The sequence below is a fragment of the Hypanus sabinus genome, chromosome 12 (genome assembly GCF_030144855.1).
Source record: "Hypanus sabinus isolate sHypSab1 chromosome 12, sHypSab1.hap1, whole genome shotgun sequence".
In the NCBI taxonomy this organism is placed as follows: Eukaryota; Metazoa; Chordata; class Chondrichthyes; order Myliobatiformes; family Dasyatidae; genus Hypanus; species Hypanus sabinus.
The window spans coordinates 12,475,899-12,493,911 of record NC_082717.1 but is presented as its reverse complement, the minus strand read 5'-3'; the positions used below and the strand labels follow the sequence as shown (position 1 = coordinate 12,493,911).

The 18,013-nt window shown below is 46.4% G+C and overlaps 1 protein-coding gene across 2 annotated transcripts in view; it reads left to right on the top strand.

Annotated features, from left to right (window-relative positions):
* Positions 1-18,013, top strand: part of LOC132402627 (uncharacterized) — a 381,320-nt gene that overhangs the window by 347,205 nt on the left and 16,102 nt on the right. Inside the window, exon 5 of one of the 2 annotated variants that reach the window (XR_009514994.1) lies at positions 15,942-16,052. The exons of the other annotated variant lie outside the window; for it this stretch is intronic. The gene's annotated coding sequence lies outside the window, so the exon portion shown is untranslated. The remainder of the gene's footprint in view (positions 1-15,941; positions 16,053-18,013) is intronic. 2 annotated transcript variants of the gene reach the window in all.

The following is an 18,013-nucleotide window of genomic DNA, read 5'->3' as shown; positions in this document are numbered from 1 at the left end:
GCTACAACTCCAGACCACTACCCCATGCCACACATACAGAACTTTGCAGCAAACCTGTATGGGGCAAGAATCTTTTCCAAAGTAGACCTCATCTGAGGATACCATCAAATCCCGGTGCACCCTGAAGACATCCCCAAAACAGCACTCATCACCCCGTACGGCCTGTTCGAGTTCCTCCGAATGTCGTTTGGCATGAAGAATGCCGCACAGACGTTCCAGCGGCTAATGGACGCGGTGGGACGCAATCTAGACTTTGCGTTCATCTATTTGGATGACATCCTTATAGCCAGCAGTTGTCGTCTGGAGCATCAGTCCCACCTCCGCCAGCTCGACTCCTGCCTGAGTGATTTCGGCCTCACGATCAACCCGGCCAAATGCCAGTTCAGTCTCGATATCATCGACTTCCTGGGCTACAGGATTCCCAAAGACCTCTGCCCGCCAGGGTAGACACGATCCACCACTTTGCCCGGCCCAACACGGTCAAAGGCTTGCAGGAGTTCGTTGGTATGGTGAACTTCTACCACCATTTCCTCCCCTCAGCAGCCGGTATCATGCGCCCTTTGTGCACCCTGATGTCGGGTAAAGGCAAGGACATTACTTGAGACGAGGAGGCCGTGGCTGCTTTCGTTAAAGCCAAGGAAGCCTTGGCAGATGCCGCGATGCTGGTGCACCCCAGAACGGACGTTCCCACCGCCCTCACGGTGGGCACATCCGACACAGCAGTCGGTGGGGTGTTGGAGCAGCTCATCGAGGGGCGCTGGCAACCCCTGGCGTTTTTCAGCAAGCACCTACGACCACCCGAACTCAAGTACAGTGCTTTCGACCGGGAGCTGTTGGCACTGTTCCTGGCAATCCGGCATTTCAGGTACTTCTCAGAAGGCAGGCTGTTCACCGCATTCACGGACCACAAACCATTGACCTTCGCGTTCACGAAGGTGTCCGATCCCTGGTCGGCTCGCCCGCAGCGACATCTGTCCTACATCTCCGAGTACACGACGGACATCCAGCATGTCTCTGAAAGGACAATGTCGCGGCGGACGCACTCTCCAGACCAGCTGTCCAGGCCCTGTCCCTGGGGGTGGACGATGTAGCACTGGCGGAGGCGCAGCAGGCAGACGACGAGATGCCCAGCTACAGGACCGCAGTCTCGGGTTTGCAGCTGCAGGACTTTCTCGTAGGCCCAGGTGAGAGGACCCTCCTGTGCGCCGTGGCTACCGGCCAACCTCGCCCCATCGTCCCGGCAGCCTGGAGGCGGCGAGTTTTCGACTCCATACACGGTTTGGCGCACCCATCTATCAGGACAACCATCTGGCTGGTCTCCAGCAAGTTCGCGTGGCACGGACTTCGCAAGCAGGTCAGTGAATGGGCCAGAACGTGCGCCCAGTGCCAAACAGCCAAGGTGCAGCAGCACACTAAAGCCCCGCCGCAGCAGTTCAAACCCACCCACTGGAGGTTCGACCACATTCATGTGGATATCGTGGGCCTCCTACCAGTGTCCCGAGGAGCGCGGTACCTCCTAACTGTGGTAGACCGGTTCACGAGGTGGCCAGAGGCGGTCCCGCTCACCAACACATCTGCCGATTCCTGCGCCCGAGCATTGATTGCAACCTGGGTAGCACGCTTCAGGGTACTGGCCCACATTACCTCCGACAGAGGCGCACAGTTCACCTTCAGCCTGTTGGGAACGCAGCTACACCACACAACTGCCCACCATCCACAGTCGAATGGACTAGTGGAACGCTTCCTCTGTCACTTGAAGTCGGCTCTCATGGCCCGCCTGAGAGGACCTAACTGGGTGGACGAGCTTCCCTGGGTCCTGCTTGGAATTTGCACAGTGCCCAAAGAGGATCTGCACGCCTCATCGGCCGAGTTGGTGTACGGTGCACCCCTGGCCGTCCCAGGAGAGTTCATATCAGCCCCAAGGGGGTAAGAGGAAGAACCCACAACAGTCCTGGACAGACTACACGAGAGGCTCGGCAACCTGGCCCCCGTACCGACTTCACAGCACGGACAGACCCCGACCCATGTACCCGAAGACCTGCAGAACTGTAAGTTTGTGTTTGTATGAAGAGGCGGACACCGGGCACTGCTACAGTGGCCGTACGAGGGGCCGTTCAAGGTGATCAACAACAACGGGCCCACGTACGTTCTGGACATTGGGGGGAAAGAGGAGGTTTTCATGGTGGACCGACTCAAACCAGCCCATGTGGACTTGGCGCAGCCAGTCGAGGTTCAGGCACCGCGGTGCAGAGGCAGACCTCCCAAACAGAGGCCGATCCAGACTGTGGACATTGGGGGGTGTATCGCCGGTCCCGGGGGGGTGGGGGGGGGGGTTATTTGGTGACCCACTTTCTGTGCAGGTGAACCGGCTCACAAATAGCCAGCGCGCAGGGAGAGACTTTGGTAATGCACCTTTGATGTCATTTCCACCCGGAAAGGGCGGGCGCTAGGGATTAAATGCCAGTGCCGCGGTTTGAATAAACTAGTCTCGAAACAACTTACCGACTGCGAGTCGTTATTTCAGCGCTGTGTGTAGCACATCGCCACATTGGTGACCCCAACGGTCCAAACGGGATTTGGACCAAAGATGACCGACTCTTCATCTGTTCACGCAGTTTTGCTAAAACTGCCGATTTTTTGGATGCTGCGACCATGCGTGTGGTTTAGCCAAGCAGAAGCCCAGTTCCAGATTCAGCAGATATCCTCTGATTCCACGCGTTACTACCACGTGGTGAGCACCCTTGACCAAGAAATGGCCGCCCAGGTTGCGGATTTCATACAGTTGCCCCCAGAAGAAGGCAAATATGATGCATTCAAAGTGCTGATCATTGGGACCTTTGGCCTCTCACGGCGTGAGCGGGGTGCCCACCTGCTTCACCTGGACGGTTTGAGAGACAGACTGCCATCAGCATTGATGAATGAGATGCTGGCCCTGGCTGATGGACACAAGCCCTGCCTCATGTTCGAGCAAGTGTTCCTAGAGCAGCTGTCCGAGGACATACATCTGCTGCTGGCTGACACAGATTTCAGCGTCCCCCGGAAGGTGACAGCCTGGGCAGACGTGCTGTGGAAAGCCAAGAGGGAGAGCGTGGCGTCCGTCGGTCAGATTACTGGGCTGCGCCCAACAGAGGACCAGACCAGGCATGGTATGGACTGACTCTGGTGTAGACCTGTGAGCTTCATAACCCTGTCTCTCTGCTGCTTGATTCTCTGCCATCAACTACAAAAGGCATCGATAGAGTGGACAGCTGGAGACTTTTTTCTAGGACAGAAATGGTTAATACACGGGGGCATAATTTTCAGGAGATTTGAAGAATTTGAAGAATCCTCGGTGACATACGAATCTCTTCAAACTCCTGATATAGCTGCATTGGCGTGCCTTCTTTATGATTGAATCAATGTTGAGCCCAGGACAGATCCTCAGAGATGTTGAAACCCAGGAACTTGAAACTGTTCACATTTTCCACCACCGTCCCCTTGTTGAGGACTGGTGTGCATTCTCCCGACTTACATAAGTGTACTTTTTCTGAAAAAAAATGATGGTAAATGATCACCGCAAACACAAAAGAGGCAAGCAATGGTGTAGCTGACTTGAGGGTTAAGGTATGTGGCTACGAACGTGGTCAAGGCGTGTTCAAGGAGAATTGGTCGGAGTTGGAGATAGAATTAGAGTGAGCAGAGTGGAGAAAAGTCGAAGCGGAGGTGAAGCAGATTCGAGGTCCATCGAGAGCGAGGTTTGATTGATCTATGTGCCAAGCCAACTTGAAAAGATCGGGCAGGGTCAAAATGTGGCAGCAGGGTCCAGGCCCAAAGTATATCAATGCAGTCATAGAAGCGAGAACAGCCCGAAGTTTAGACAGTTTAAATGCCGGCAGGATGGATTGAAAAGGCATGGTGTCCGGACCAGAGACAAGGGCAGGGCCGGTTCTGCTCACTGCTCCTCAGCATTTGCTCCACTCTTCATTGAACTGGGGCTGAGGTTGTGAGCTGCTCCAGCTAGCCGAGATTCCCGGCCTAAGGACATACTTTGTTTCTGGATGCTGCTTGCTTGCTTCTATTATTCCCACGGTTTGTTTTTTTTTCATCTCCATCTCCTATACATACTTTGATAATAAAAGAAAGATGGACGGCCACTCTCACTGGAAGAGCAATGACCTCCAGGGAGAGGTGGGAATTTCCTGAACGTTATTGGCATGATTAATTTTCCCCCTCCTGGGTCAGAAGCTTTCCACAATCTCTGTGACTTTGATTTGCCAATAACTCTTGCAACTGGAATCAGTTTGTTTTTGTCACAAGGATCAAGGTGACGACTCTCTCAAATCTCTACAGGCGTACTGTGGAGAGCATTCTGGCTGTCTGCATCACTATCAGGTATGGAGGAGCCAATGCACAGGACTGGAAGAATTTGCAGAGGGTTGTAGACAACCAGCTTAATCACAGGCACAATCCACCCCACCATCAAGCACCTCCGCAAACAGCCATGCCTCAAGAAGCCAGTATCCATCACCAGCGAGGACCCTCCCCATCTGGGACATGAACACTTCCCATTGCTCTCATCAGGGAGTCTGAAGACCCACATTCAGCACTTTAGGGATACGCCTCTCTGCCATCAGGTTTCTAAACAGTCAATGAACACTACCTTGCTCTTCCTTTCTGCACTACATTCACTGATTTATATTTTTTATTACAACTTGCATTTTGGTTCCTAGAGGCTGTTATAACCAGGGTTGGTAGTGGAGATCTCCCACTACCTATTAAATGCTCCCAGTGGTGTGCATCTCAAATAGTTTCTGACAGCCAAGTCCATATCCGAGCCTTCATGTGTGACTTAGCTTCTAAAGCTGATGGAATCATTTCTGCTGACAGGAGGAGGGGCAAAGGCAGGTTCCTGGTATTTTATAACCAGTCACTTTGGGCAGATGGAGCTCATCCGCCATGGTTGGCAGCTCATCTAAGAGAAGAAAAACTCTGATCTAAAACCTCTACTGCCTTTTGGGGAATGCTTCAGGAGTACAGCGAGAGGGAAAATTCCAGAGCAGGTGCCCCTGAGGCAGGATATGTATATTGATTTCAATGCTGACTGGCAACTCCTGCGATGCCGCTGTGCCAAACTGTTCCTTTGGATTCATCAGCTGCATGGACAACAGATTTCTCTCTATATCATACTGCTCTGGCCCGCTTATCACATTGGCCTGGGCACAACATCCATCCTTAACCCTGACCAACAGAGGGCCTCAATAGAACACTTCGATACCTTGTACCGCACTGCTGCTACAAAACAGCAGATTTCACAAATATGTCAGTGATGATAAACCTGAATCTGATTCACAATCTGATTCTGAAAAGCTTGTCTTGCATACCGTCCATACACACCCATTCATTCCAACAGAGCATTGAAGTAGTATGAGGGAAAATACTAACAGACTGCAGAATAAAGTGTTACAGTTACAAAGAGTGCAGTGCAGGTAAATGATAAGGTCCCAATATCAGAATGAAGTAGATAATGAGATTAATACTCCATCTTATTGTACTAGGAGACTGTTCTTATAACAGTGGGGTAGAAGCTGTCCTTGAACCCAGTGGTACATTTGGATCAGTAACTTTGTCAAGATGCTGTTTATTGAATACAGCTCAGCATTTAACACAATCACTCCTACAGTTTTGATCTGTACCTCCCTCTGCAACTGGATCCTCAATTTCTTAACCAGAAAATCAAATCTGAAATAGCATCTCCACCTTGCTGACAATCAACACTGGCGCACCTCAGGAACGTGTGCTTAGCCCACTGCTCTACTCTCTCTACACTCATGACTGTGTGGCGAGGCACAGCTCAAATTCCATCTGTAAATTTGATGATGACGCAGCCATTGTTGGCAGAATTTCAGATTGTGACGAGAGGGCTTACAGGAGCAAGATGTATCAACTAGTTGAGTGGTGTTCCATCAACAACCTTGCACTCAATGTCAGTAAGACCTAATAACTGATTGTGGACTTCAGAAAGGGTAAGACGATGGAACACATCATCGTCCTCATAAAGGGATCAGAAGCAGAAAGGATGAGCAATTTCAAGTTCATCCTCGTATATAAAACAGTGTGGAGGATCAGCGCAATTTTGGTCCGAGTCCATAGGACACTCAAAGCTGCTGTGCAGGTTGACAGTGTTGTTAAGAAGGCGTCCATCAACCATGGGATTGAGTTCAAGAGCCAGGAGGTAATGTTACAGCTATACAAGACCTTAGTCACACCCCATTTGGAGTACTGTGCTCAGTTCTAGTCACCTCACCGCAGGAAGGATATGGATACTATAGAGAGAGTGCAGAGGAAATTTACAAGGATTTTACCTGGATTGGAGAGTGTGTTTTATGAGAACAGGTTGAGAGAACTTGGGACTTTTCTCCTTGGAGTGACGGAGGATGAGACATGACCTGATAGAGGTGTATAAGATGATGAGAGGCATGGATAGTCAGAGGCTTTTTCCCAGGGCTGAAATGGCTAACACGAGGGTGCATAACTTTAAGGTGGTTGGAAGTAGGTGTAAGGGGGATGTCAGAGGTAAGCTTTTCGCAGAGAGTGGTGGGTTTTTGGAATGTACTGCCAGCAACAGTGTTAGAGATGGATACAGTAGAGTCTTTTAAGAGACTCTTAGATAGGTACATGGAGCTTAGAAAAATCGAGAGCTTTTTCATAGGGAAACTCTCGGCAGTTTCTAGAGTAGGTTTCATGGTCGACACAACATTGTGGGCCAAAGGGCCTGTAATGTGGTGTCGATTTCTATATTCTGGTGATATTTAGCCTGGTTCTGATTCTGATAGATAGGAGGGCTATGGTCCAGAAGCTGGTCAAAGGGACGAGGCAGAGTAAAAGTTCAGCACAGATGAGATGGGAAAGGATCCATGCTGTTGTGCTCTGTCTGTGTGACAATGATTTCAGGAGTTTGTATCTTCTGCCTCATGGGAGAGGGGAGGGGAGAAGGGGGAACATCTGGTAGGGGTGGTATCTTTGCTTTACTGAGGCAGCAGGAAGTGAAGACAAAGTCCACGGAGGGGAGGCCGGTTTCCATGATGTGCTGCACTGTGTCCACAGCTTTCAAACATAAGCACGAGATTCTGAAGATGCTGGAAATCCAGAGCAACACACAAAATGCTAAAGGATCTCAGCAGGCCAGGCTGCATCTATGGAGAGAAATAGAGCTGACATTTTGGGCCAAGACACTTCATAAGGGCTCTTTGCAGTATGTCCACAGCTCTCTACAATTTCTTGCATACTTCATACTGAAACGATATTTTTCCTCTATTAACAACCATGATTTGCTATAAATCCCTGACATCTGGACAAACAGCAGCATATGTAACTGAAAACCTGGACCTCATAAGCTTCCCCGCCTGCCTACTACATTGAGCCAAGCTCCTCCGCATGAGCTGGTGCATATTTCCACTATGTGTGTATCCCAAAGGCATCCTACAGAGGGAAATCCTGGCTGGCAAGATCATAGCTGCTGGACAGCAGCTGCAACTCTAAAAAAATGCATGCAAAGGAAGCGTACCATTGATGAGAACTCCCAGAACTCCAGACTCTAGCACAGAGCTTGCCAACTGGTGCCAACGTACAGCCCTGATGTGGTAGTGAGTTCTCTGAGGAAAGGGTCAAGTCAAAGAGTTCTGGCACTTTTCCCACACTCAGCTTCAAAGTCATGAAGTGAATTGCTCAACAGACTGTTGGTGGAGAGCTAAGTCTATTGTCTGGGGTACTGTGCAGGTTGAGTTAGTGGTGGTTAGCACTCAATTCAAGAGGACTAGAATATAAAACCAAGGATGGAATGCTCTGGTCGGGCCACCCTTGGAGTATTGTGAGCAATTTTGGGCTCCGTAACTAAGAAAGAATGTGCTGGCATTGCAGAGGGTCCAGAGGATATTTACAAGAACAATCCCAGGAACTTGGGCATGCTTTGTGGGTGCTGGAATTTGTGGCCACACTTGCCCAGGATGCCCCCAGCACATCCTCGGGTGTTTTGGTTGTTAACACAAATGACACATTCACAATATGGTTCAGTGTACCCGTGATAAATAAATGAGAATCTGAATGAAGGGGTCAATGTATGAAGAGCGTTTGACAGCTTTAGGACTGTACTCGTTGGAGTTTCGAAGAATGGGGGAGGATCTTGTTGAAGCCTACCAAATATTGAAAGGACTAGATAGAGTGGATACGGAGAGGATGTTTCCTATAGTGGAAGAGTCTAGGATCAGAGGGCACAGATAGAGTGGATATGGAGAGCATGTTTCCTATAGTGGGAGTGTCTAGGACCAGAGGACACAGATAGAGTGGATACGGAGAGCATGTTTCCTATAGTGGGAGAGTCTAGGATCAGAGGGCACAGATAGAGTGGATACGGAGAGCATGTTTCCTATAGTGGGAGAGTCTAGGACCAGAGGACACAGATAGAGTGGATACGGAGAGCATGTTTCCTATAGTGGGAGAGTCTAGGATCAGGGCACAGATAGAGTGGAGGTGGAGAGCATGTTTCCTATTGTGGGAGAGTCTAGGACCAGAGGACACAGATAGAGTGGATACGGAGAGCATGTTTCCTATAGTGGAAGAGTCTAGGATCAGAGGGCACAGATAGAGTGGATACGGAGAGCATGTTTCCTATAGTGGGAGAGTCTAGGATCAGAGGGCACAGATAGAGTGGATGTGGAGAGGATGTTTCCTATAGTGGGGGAGTCTGGGACCAGAGGACACAGATAGAGTGGATACGGAGAGCATGTTTCCTATAGTGGGAGAGTCTAGGACCAGAGGACACAGATAGAGTGGATGTGGAGAGGATGTTTCCTATAGTGGGAGAGTCTAGGACCAGAGGGCACAGATAGAGTGGATACAGAGAGCATGTTTCCTATAGTGGGAGAGTCTAGGATCAGAGGGCACAGATAGAGTGGATGTGGAGAGCATGTTTCCTATAGTGGGAGAGTCTAGGACCAGAGGGCACAGATAGAGTGGATACGGAGAGGAAGTTTCCTATAGTGGGAGAGTCTAGGACCAGAGGACACAGATAGAGTGGATACAGAGAGGATGTTTCCTATAGTGGGAGAGTCTAGGATCAGAGGGTACAGATAGAGTGGATACAGAGAGGATGTTTCCTATAGTGGGAGAGTCTAGGATCAGAGGGTACAGCTTCAGACTCAGACCCGGTAAGCAAGGTCCATACTGAGGTAGAAAGAAAATGAAGAGTTCACTTAAACGTATGAAAGGTCTGTTCAAGACTCCAATTAACCTTAGGATAGAAGCTATTCTTGAGCCATAAGACCACAAGACATAGGAGCAGATTTGAGCCATTCAGCCCATAGTCTCTGCTGCACCATTTGATCATGCTTGAGTCATATTCCCTCTCAACACCATTCTCACCACAACTTTTGATGCCCTTATGAATTAAAGACCCATCAACTTCCAATTTAAATATACCCGAGGACTTGGCCTCCACAGCTGTCTGTGGCAATGAATTCCACAGATTCATCACCCTCTGGCTAAAGAAATTCCTCCTCATTTCTGTTCTAAAGGAATGTTTTATGATCAGAATTGGAATAATGTTTAAACAACAAATTTCATAACAAATACCAGTGATATTAAACTTGGTTCTGATTCTGTTCTCCCAACACCTCTGTACACACTGACCTAGTGAGCAAATTTTCACACTCGCTGTTCCACCCTTTAGGGATCTGATTTATGTATTCTTTTCTACGTGATTAAGCACATCCAGCTTTTATTTTGTTTGAGATCTGTTTTGGGTCACTTCCTGTGGAGTCCGGAAATAGGAAGTAGGAAAGCTCTTTGGCTGGCAGAAAGCCAGAGGTTTATGTCAGGAGCTAAAGAAGTTTCTATCTAAAGCCATTCCGTTGTTTCTCCAGCAGAAGCATTGCTCTTAAGTTGATGTTATATTGCTTAGAAGTTAATGGAAAGGTATCAATAAGACTTTGCTGAAATAGAATACTATTTTTGAGTTTATTAGACAGTACCCTAGATGGTAATGGTTACCTACAGTCCTCACCTGTCAGAATCCTATAATATTTACTTGCAGAAAACTTAATGAAATTCTTACTTACCTGCGCAGGCATACTTGTGTGAATGGAACAATAATTGCAGGGTATTTTGTTGTTCTTCAGTTTCACTCCTTATTCACTATGTCATGCCACTGAGCCTGCAGAAAACCCAAGGAGCTAGGGGGCTATACCCTGACTCTCATGTCATTTCTCAGTGAGGTTTGACTGGATGACTAATTGCTGTTGCAATTATGATGGGAGCCAAAGCGCCAGGATAGATCATGGAGAGATTGTGGAGGCAGGTGTCATGAAGAGCTCAGACAAGGTCAGGAATCCAAAGGTTGAGCATGGTACAACTAATGTCCTGAGGCACGAATATTTCAGTGTAGTAAAGGCTGATGAGCTCGGGGCATGGATCAGCACCTGGAATTATGACATTGGAGCCAGTAGTGAGACTCGGCTGCAGGAGGGGCAGGACTGGCAGCTCAATATTCCGGGATTCTGTTGTTTTAGATTTGACAGAGCAGGAGGAATTTAAAGAGGGGGGATGGTGCTACTAGTCAGGGGAAATGTCACAGCAGTGCTCAGCCAGGAGAACTCATCTAGTGAGGAGTTATAGGTGGAACTAAGTAATAAAAAAGGTATGATCTCATTAATGGGGGTATATTACAGACCATCCTACAGTCCACGGGATTTAGAGGAACAAATTTGTAGACAGATCACAAACGGTTGCAAGGAACATAAGGTTGTACAGTAGGCAATTTTAACTTTCCACATATTAAGTGGAACGCCCATACTGTAGAAAGACTAGCTGGAAAGAGTTTGTCAAAAGTGTACAGGAAAGTTTCCTTAATCAGTACATAGAAGTCCCGATGAGCGGTGTGGAAAACTTGATCTGCTATTAGGTAATGAGACAAGGCAGCTGACAGAAGTTTGTGTAGGGGAACACTTTGCATCCAGTGACCACAGTGCCATTAACTCCGAAGTAAATGTGCGACAAGATAGATCTGGTCCACAGGTTGAGATTCTAAATCGAGAAAAGGCCAATTTGGATGCTATCAGAAAGGATCTGTGAATTGGGACAGTCTGTTTTCTGGTGAAGGTATACCTGCTAAGTGGGAAGCCTTCAAAAGGAACATTTTGAGAGTACAAAGTTTGTATGTACCTGTCAGAATAAAATGTAAATATAACAGGTGGAGGGAACCTTGGTATTGAAGTGCTGGTTAAGAAAAATAAAGGAGGTGCATAGCAGGTATAGGCAGATAGGTGCTAATGGAGTATAAGAAATACAAGAGAACACTTAAGAAATCAGGAGGGCTAAAAGAAGGCATGAGGTTGCCGGGCAGACAAGGTGAAGGGGAATACTAAGGGATTTTATGGATATGTTATGAGCAAAAGGATTGCAAAGGACAAAATTGGTCCTCTGGGAGACCAGAATTGTAATCCATGAGTGGTGCCAGAAGAGATGGGGGTGATCTTAAATATATTCTTTGCATTTTTTCTTTGCCTGGACTTGAGAAACTGAGTTCCAGAGAAAGGTTGAATAGGTTAGGACTTTATTCCCTGGAGTGTAGAAGAACGAGGGGAGATTTGATAGAGGTGTATAAAATTATGATGGGTATAGATAGAGTGAATGCAAGCAGGCTTTTTCCACTGAGATTAGGGGAGGGAAAAAAACCAGAGGACGAAGGAGGAAAAGTTTAAAGGGAACATTAGGGGAGGCTTCTTCACACAGAGAGTGGTGGGTGTGTGGAATGAGCTGCCAGTTGAAGTGGTAAATGTGGGCTCACTTTTAACATTTCAGGAAAACTTGGACAGGTACATGGATGAAGGAGTATGGAGGGATATGGGCCAGGTGCAGGTCAGTGGGACTAGGCAGAAAAATGGTTCGGCGCAGCCAAGGGACAAAAAGCCTGTTTCTGTGCTGTAACGTTCTATGGTTCAATTTTATTTACTCAGGAGATGGAGATAGAATTTATAAAGGTGAGGCAAAAGAGCACAGACATTATACAGATTACAAAGGGGGAAGTGTTTGTTGTCTTGAGGCAAATTAGGGTGGATAAATCCCCAGAGCCTGACAAGATTTTCCCTTGTATCCTGCAGGAAAAAAGTGTAGAAAATACAGGGACCCTAGCAGAGATTTTTAAATCATCCTTAATGATAGGTGAGGTATCAAAGGATTGGAGGATAACCATAGTTGTTCTGCTCTTTAAAAAGGGCTCTAAAAATAAATCAGGAAGGTATAGACTGATCAGCCTGACATCAGTGCAGGGAAAGTTATTGGAAGGTATTCTAAGGGACCAGATTTATGAGTATTTGGATAGATATGGACTGATTAAGGATAGGCACCGTGGCTTCATATGCGATAGGTCGTGTCTGACCAGTCTTATTTTGAGGAAGTCACCAGGAAAGTGGATAAAGGCAAGGCAGTAGACTTTAGCAAGACATTTGACAAGCTTCCACATAGCAGGAAGGTCAAGAAGGTTCAGTCGCTCGGTATTTGAGATGAGATAATGAATTGGATTAGACATTGGTTTTGTGGGAGAAGCCAGAGAGTGGCAGTAGGTGATTGCCCCTCAGACTGGAGGCCTGTGACTAGCGGAGTGCTGCAGAAACTGGGGCTGGGTCTGTTGTTGTTTGCCATCTACATCAATGATCTGGATGACAGTGTGGTTAACTGGATCAGCAAATTTGTGGATGACACCAAGATTTGGGGTGCAGTGCACCGTGAAGAAGGTTATCATGGTTTGCAGAGGGATCTGGTCCAGGTGGAAAAATGGCAGATGGAATTTAATGCAGACAAGTGTGAGGTGTTGCACTTTGGGAGGACCAACCAGGACAGGTCTTACACTGAACAGTAAGCCACCGAGGACCAAACAAAGTAATTTGGGAATACAAGTCCATAATTCATTGAAGGTGTCATCATAGGTAGGTAGAGTCATAAAGAAAGCTTTTGGCACATTGGTCTTCATAAATCAAAGTATTGGGTACAGGAAATGAGATGCCATGTTGAAATTGCATAAGACATAGGTGAGGCCTAATTTGGAGTATTTTCTGCAGTGTTTTTCACCAACCGACAGGAAAGATGTAAACAAGGTTGGAAAGAGTATAGAAAAACTTGACAAGGATGTTGATGGATCTGGTGTGCATGAGTCATATGGAAATATTAAATAGGCTAGAACTGTCTTCTTTAGAACATAGAAGATTGACAGGAGAATTGATAGAAGCATACAAAATCATGAGGGGTATTGATAGAGTAAATGCAAGCAGGCTTTTTCCACTAAGGTTGAGTGGGACTATAACTAGAGGTCATGGGTTAAGGGTGAAAAGTTTCAGGGGAAACTTGGTCTCTCAGAGTTGTGAGAATGAGCTGCCAGTGCAATTGGTGCATGCAGCATGATTTTGACATTTAAGGGAAGTTTGGATAGGTACACAGATGGTAGGAGTATGGAGGGCTGAGGTCCTGGTGCAGGACAAAGAGCCTGTTTCTGAGCTCTACTTTTTTTAATATGACTGAGACTCCCATGACTATAGTACTATAGGGCAATTAAAACAAACCCTTATGCCACCTTAAAAGTTTCTTCCGCAGGCAGTTAATCTGATCAACCAATCTAGTTATCCCCCATGCCCCCCTCTATCTATTACCTCTGCCACTGCACTGTAAACACTTTAAAGTACTTTTCATAATGTTGTTTACATTGTAAATACATGCTGGTGTTTATGTATTTATACACATTTTATTCCATATCTGTACTTCTAACTTTAATTTTACATATTCTGTAATTCTTTATTCTTAATAATTGTTGAATTATATCACACCCCGACCAACACGCCACAGCAATTACCTAATACAGGTAAATATTTAAAAATATTTAAATATTAAAAAAACAATTTGATCTTTGTTCCTTAATGACTTCCACTGCCAGCCACAGGTTCTGTCATTTAGACCTTGACCTCTCTTCACCCTGAACTCTGGCCTCCATTGCGCTCACAGGAGCCAACTCAGGTGAACGGGGTGGTGAAGAAGGCATATGGCATGGATTGGAGCAGAGAATATCGGCATGAAGACATTAGAGTCTTGTGTGTGGTGCTGGTCACCACACTGACGTAGAAAGATATGATTGCACCGAATAGATTCAGGATGTTGTCTGAATAGGGAGACTTTACTTATGGAGAGAGAATGAAGAGGCTCAACTTGTTTTGCCTGGAGCAAAGTCCAAGGCATATTTGTTACCATGTTCTACAGTGAGACTCGTTACTTTGCAGGCATTTACAGAAAAATAAAGAAATACAATGGAATTTGTGAAAAACTGTACATACCATAGACCAACAAAGAAGCAATATGCAAAAGAAAATGCATTGTGCAAGTAAAAATAGATAAATAGATTGATAAATATATAGATAAATAATGAGTAAACAAATAAATAAATAAGTAGATTTCATCTTCAAAGACTGATGTCACAAAAAGTTGACATCCATCATTAAGAACATCTGATGGCAGAGGGGAAGGAACTGTTTCTGAAATATTGAGTGTGGGTCATCAGGCTCTTGTACTTCCTTCCTAATGGGAGCAATGAGAAGAGGTCACGTCCTAGATGGTGAGGGTCCTTAATGATGGATATTGCCTTCTTGAGGCATGGCCTATTAAAGACACAGAGTAGTAAATACCTGGAACTCACTAATAGAAGAGGTTGTAAAATCAGATACAATCACCACATGTAAGAGTTATTTAGAAAGAAACTTAAATAGGCAAGGTATATGGGCATGGGCCTAAAGTAGGAAAATGGGATTAGCATACATGGGCACAAAGGTTCACATGGTCTTGACGGGCTGAAGGGTCTGCTTCTATTGTGTGTGAGAGTGTGGTGAAGTGGATTGCACATGTGTCTGCATGCCTTACACACGAGTGTGCATGTGTAAATATGCTGTTGTGCATATGTTTGTGTATGAGTGTGGAAGTGTGTATGGATGTCTTTTCATGTGCACATGTATGTGTGTATAGTTGGATGTATGGATATGGCATTTTCTGTGTATGTGTGACAGAGGGAAAGTACATGTGAATGACAAGGTGTCTCGGTGTGTGTGTGTGTGTGAGCCTGTGTGTGTATCTATGTGTGTGAGCCTGTGTGTGTGACTGAGTGTGTGTGTGTGTGTGTGAGCCTGTGTGTGTGACTGAGTGTGTGCGTGTGTGTTTGTGACTGTGAGAGTATGTGAGTCGGCGTGAATGATGGACTGAGGCATTAGTGTGCATTGTTTGCCTGCACACAGTCCCAGGGTCTGATGGAAGCCCTTTGCTGGGACTGCACACTCAGTTCCTGCTTTGTTTCGGACCAGCTTGCTGCTACACTCAGACCACAGATGACACGCTGCCCATTTATTCTGAACAGATCTTGAAAGCTTCAGCAGCAAACATCTGCTGTTCAGCAGCAACACTAAATTGTCAGATCAGAGTTGCAGCCAAATACTTGGCTGTCAACCCTCCCCTCCCTCCCAGGAAACATGCCCCCACACAAACTGACTGACAACTCCACCTTAATTAATAATCCAACTGTGTGAGATTCGTCGAGCCTCTATTTTATGGTCAGTTTTCTCAGCTCAACTCAATGGCATAGATTAACTAATTTATCCATTTAATTGGACTCAAATTGGATTGACCACTCTGGTCCATTCATCGTCCTAACACCCTCAGTGTCTCGGAAGGAAATTTGCTTGTGATGAAGTTGTATCTCTGTGCAATATTATTGACTGTACTTAACAATATTTTTATACCTTGAGGCTCTCTCCTACTTGCGTACCACAGCTCCAGTCAGCAATGGCTGCCATGTTGGTGTCAGCTGCAGTAAATGGTAATGAGCTCCAATTAAAGGAGAACTATAATTTCAAAGTGACTCGTTGTTTACTTTATGTTGGCAGCAGGAACCAAGAATTAATCAGGCTCGAGTGACACACACTGTAGAACACTGAACAGTACAACACAGGATCGGGCCCTTCAGTCCACGATGTCGTGCCGAACTAATTAAACTGGTAATTAAGTGCCTCGTCCATTCTGCTGACACAAGGTCCACACCTCTCCATTCTCTGCACACTCACGTGCCTATCCCAGGAGCCACTCAGACATCTCTATCAGCACCCCTGGCAGTGCATTCCAGCTACCCAACACTCTCTGATGGTGAAAAAGTTTCCCCGGCAAATCTCCCTTGAACTTAGCCCCCCTCACCAAAAATGCGTGTCCTCTGGTATTCGACATTTTGTTACTGGGGGAGAAAGATACAGGTTCTCTATCGATGCCTCTCATGCTCTTAAAAACTTCTAGTAAATCTCCCTTCAGCCTCCGCCGCTCCACAGAAGACAGCATCTGTGCAAATGAACAAACAGTTGACGTTTCATTTTATCGGGACTCAAGTTCGCTAGATTTCAGATTCAGATTTGTTGTTGTTCCTTCCCACGTCTTGCAGCACATCGAGTGGCAACCTTGCTGCTTCTTTCGCAGTCTTCTCTGTTTTCTAGCAAAGCTGATTTGCTGGCTTGATGCACAACCCTGCACAGATGGAAATCGTGCAAAGGGTCGGCTATCAGGACCACTCGCCTCGAGGTCCAGTGCAGATGCCACTATGCCACCGGATGGCGAAAATCAAATTTATCTATTATGCCTGTATTGAAAGATACAGTGAAATACATTGCTTGCATTAACAACTAACTGGGCTGATGGCAGCCCAAAAGCATCGTCATGCATTCTAGCGCCAAAATAACATCCCAAAAAGTCACATGGAACAGCAAAAGCAGAAAAAAGCAACTACAAAACAAAACAGGACAACAACAGCAAAACAATCCCCTTTCCCATCCCTCCCACCCAACCACTCACACACCCAGACAGGCCTTCAACCCCAGAACAGGCTATTTCTGGGTCTCCAGTCCTTCATCCTGGATCTTCAGACTCACAGACGTCAGGCATCCAAACCTTGAGCTTCACCCGAGATGGCCAACCTTTTCTCACAGTCCATGCCCTCAAATCCAGAAAGCATCCTGGTGAACTTCTTCTGCAACTTCTCCAAGGCCTTCACATCCTCCTTTAATGGGATGATTGGAACTAAAGTCCATTCTTCAGACGTGGCCTAACAGGGATTTTATAAGGCTGCAGGTAAATGCAGCTACAAGGGTGGAGGTAACTGAAATAAATGTTGTGCTTTCATCCTTAGAGGATATAAGCAAGTCATGACCTTAAAGAATAGAATTAAGATAGAAGCATAGAAAACCTACAGCACAATACAGGCACTATGGCCCACAAAGCTATGCAGAACATGTCCTTACCTTAGAAATTACCTAGGGTTACCAATAGCCCTCTATTTTCCTAAGCTCCATGTACCTATCCAGGAGTCCCTATCATATCCGCCTCCACCACCATCACCGACAGCCCATTCCACGCACTCACCACTCTCTGCGTAAAAAAACTTACCCCTAACATCTCTTCTGTACCTACTCTCCAAGCACATTAAAACTGTGCCCTCTCGTGCTAGCCATTTCAGCCCTGGGAAAAAGCCTCTGACTATCCACACGATCAATGCCTCTCATCATCTTATACACCTCTATCACTTCACCTCGCATCCTCCATTGCTCCAAGGAGAAAAGGTCGAGTTCACTCAACCTATTCTCATAAGGCATTCTCCCCAATCCAGGCAACATCCTTGTAAATCTCCTCTGCTCCTTTTCTATGGTTTCCACATTCTGTCTGTAGTGAGGTGACCAGAACTGAGCACAGTACTCCAAGTGGGGTCTGACAAGTGTCCTATATAGCTACAACATTACCTCTTGGCTCCTAAACTTAATCCCACAATTGATGAAGGCCAATGCACCGTATGCTTTATTAACTACAGAATCAACTTGCGCTGCAGCTTTGAGTGTCCTATGGACAGAAACCCCAAGATCTCTCTGATCCTTCACACTGCCAAGAGTCTTACCATTAACACTATATCTGCCATCATATTTGA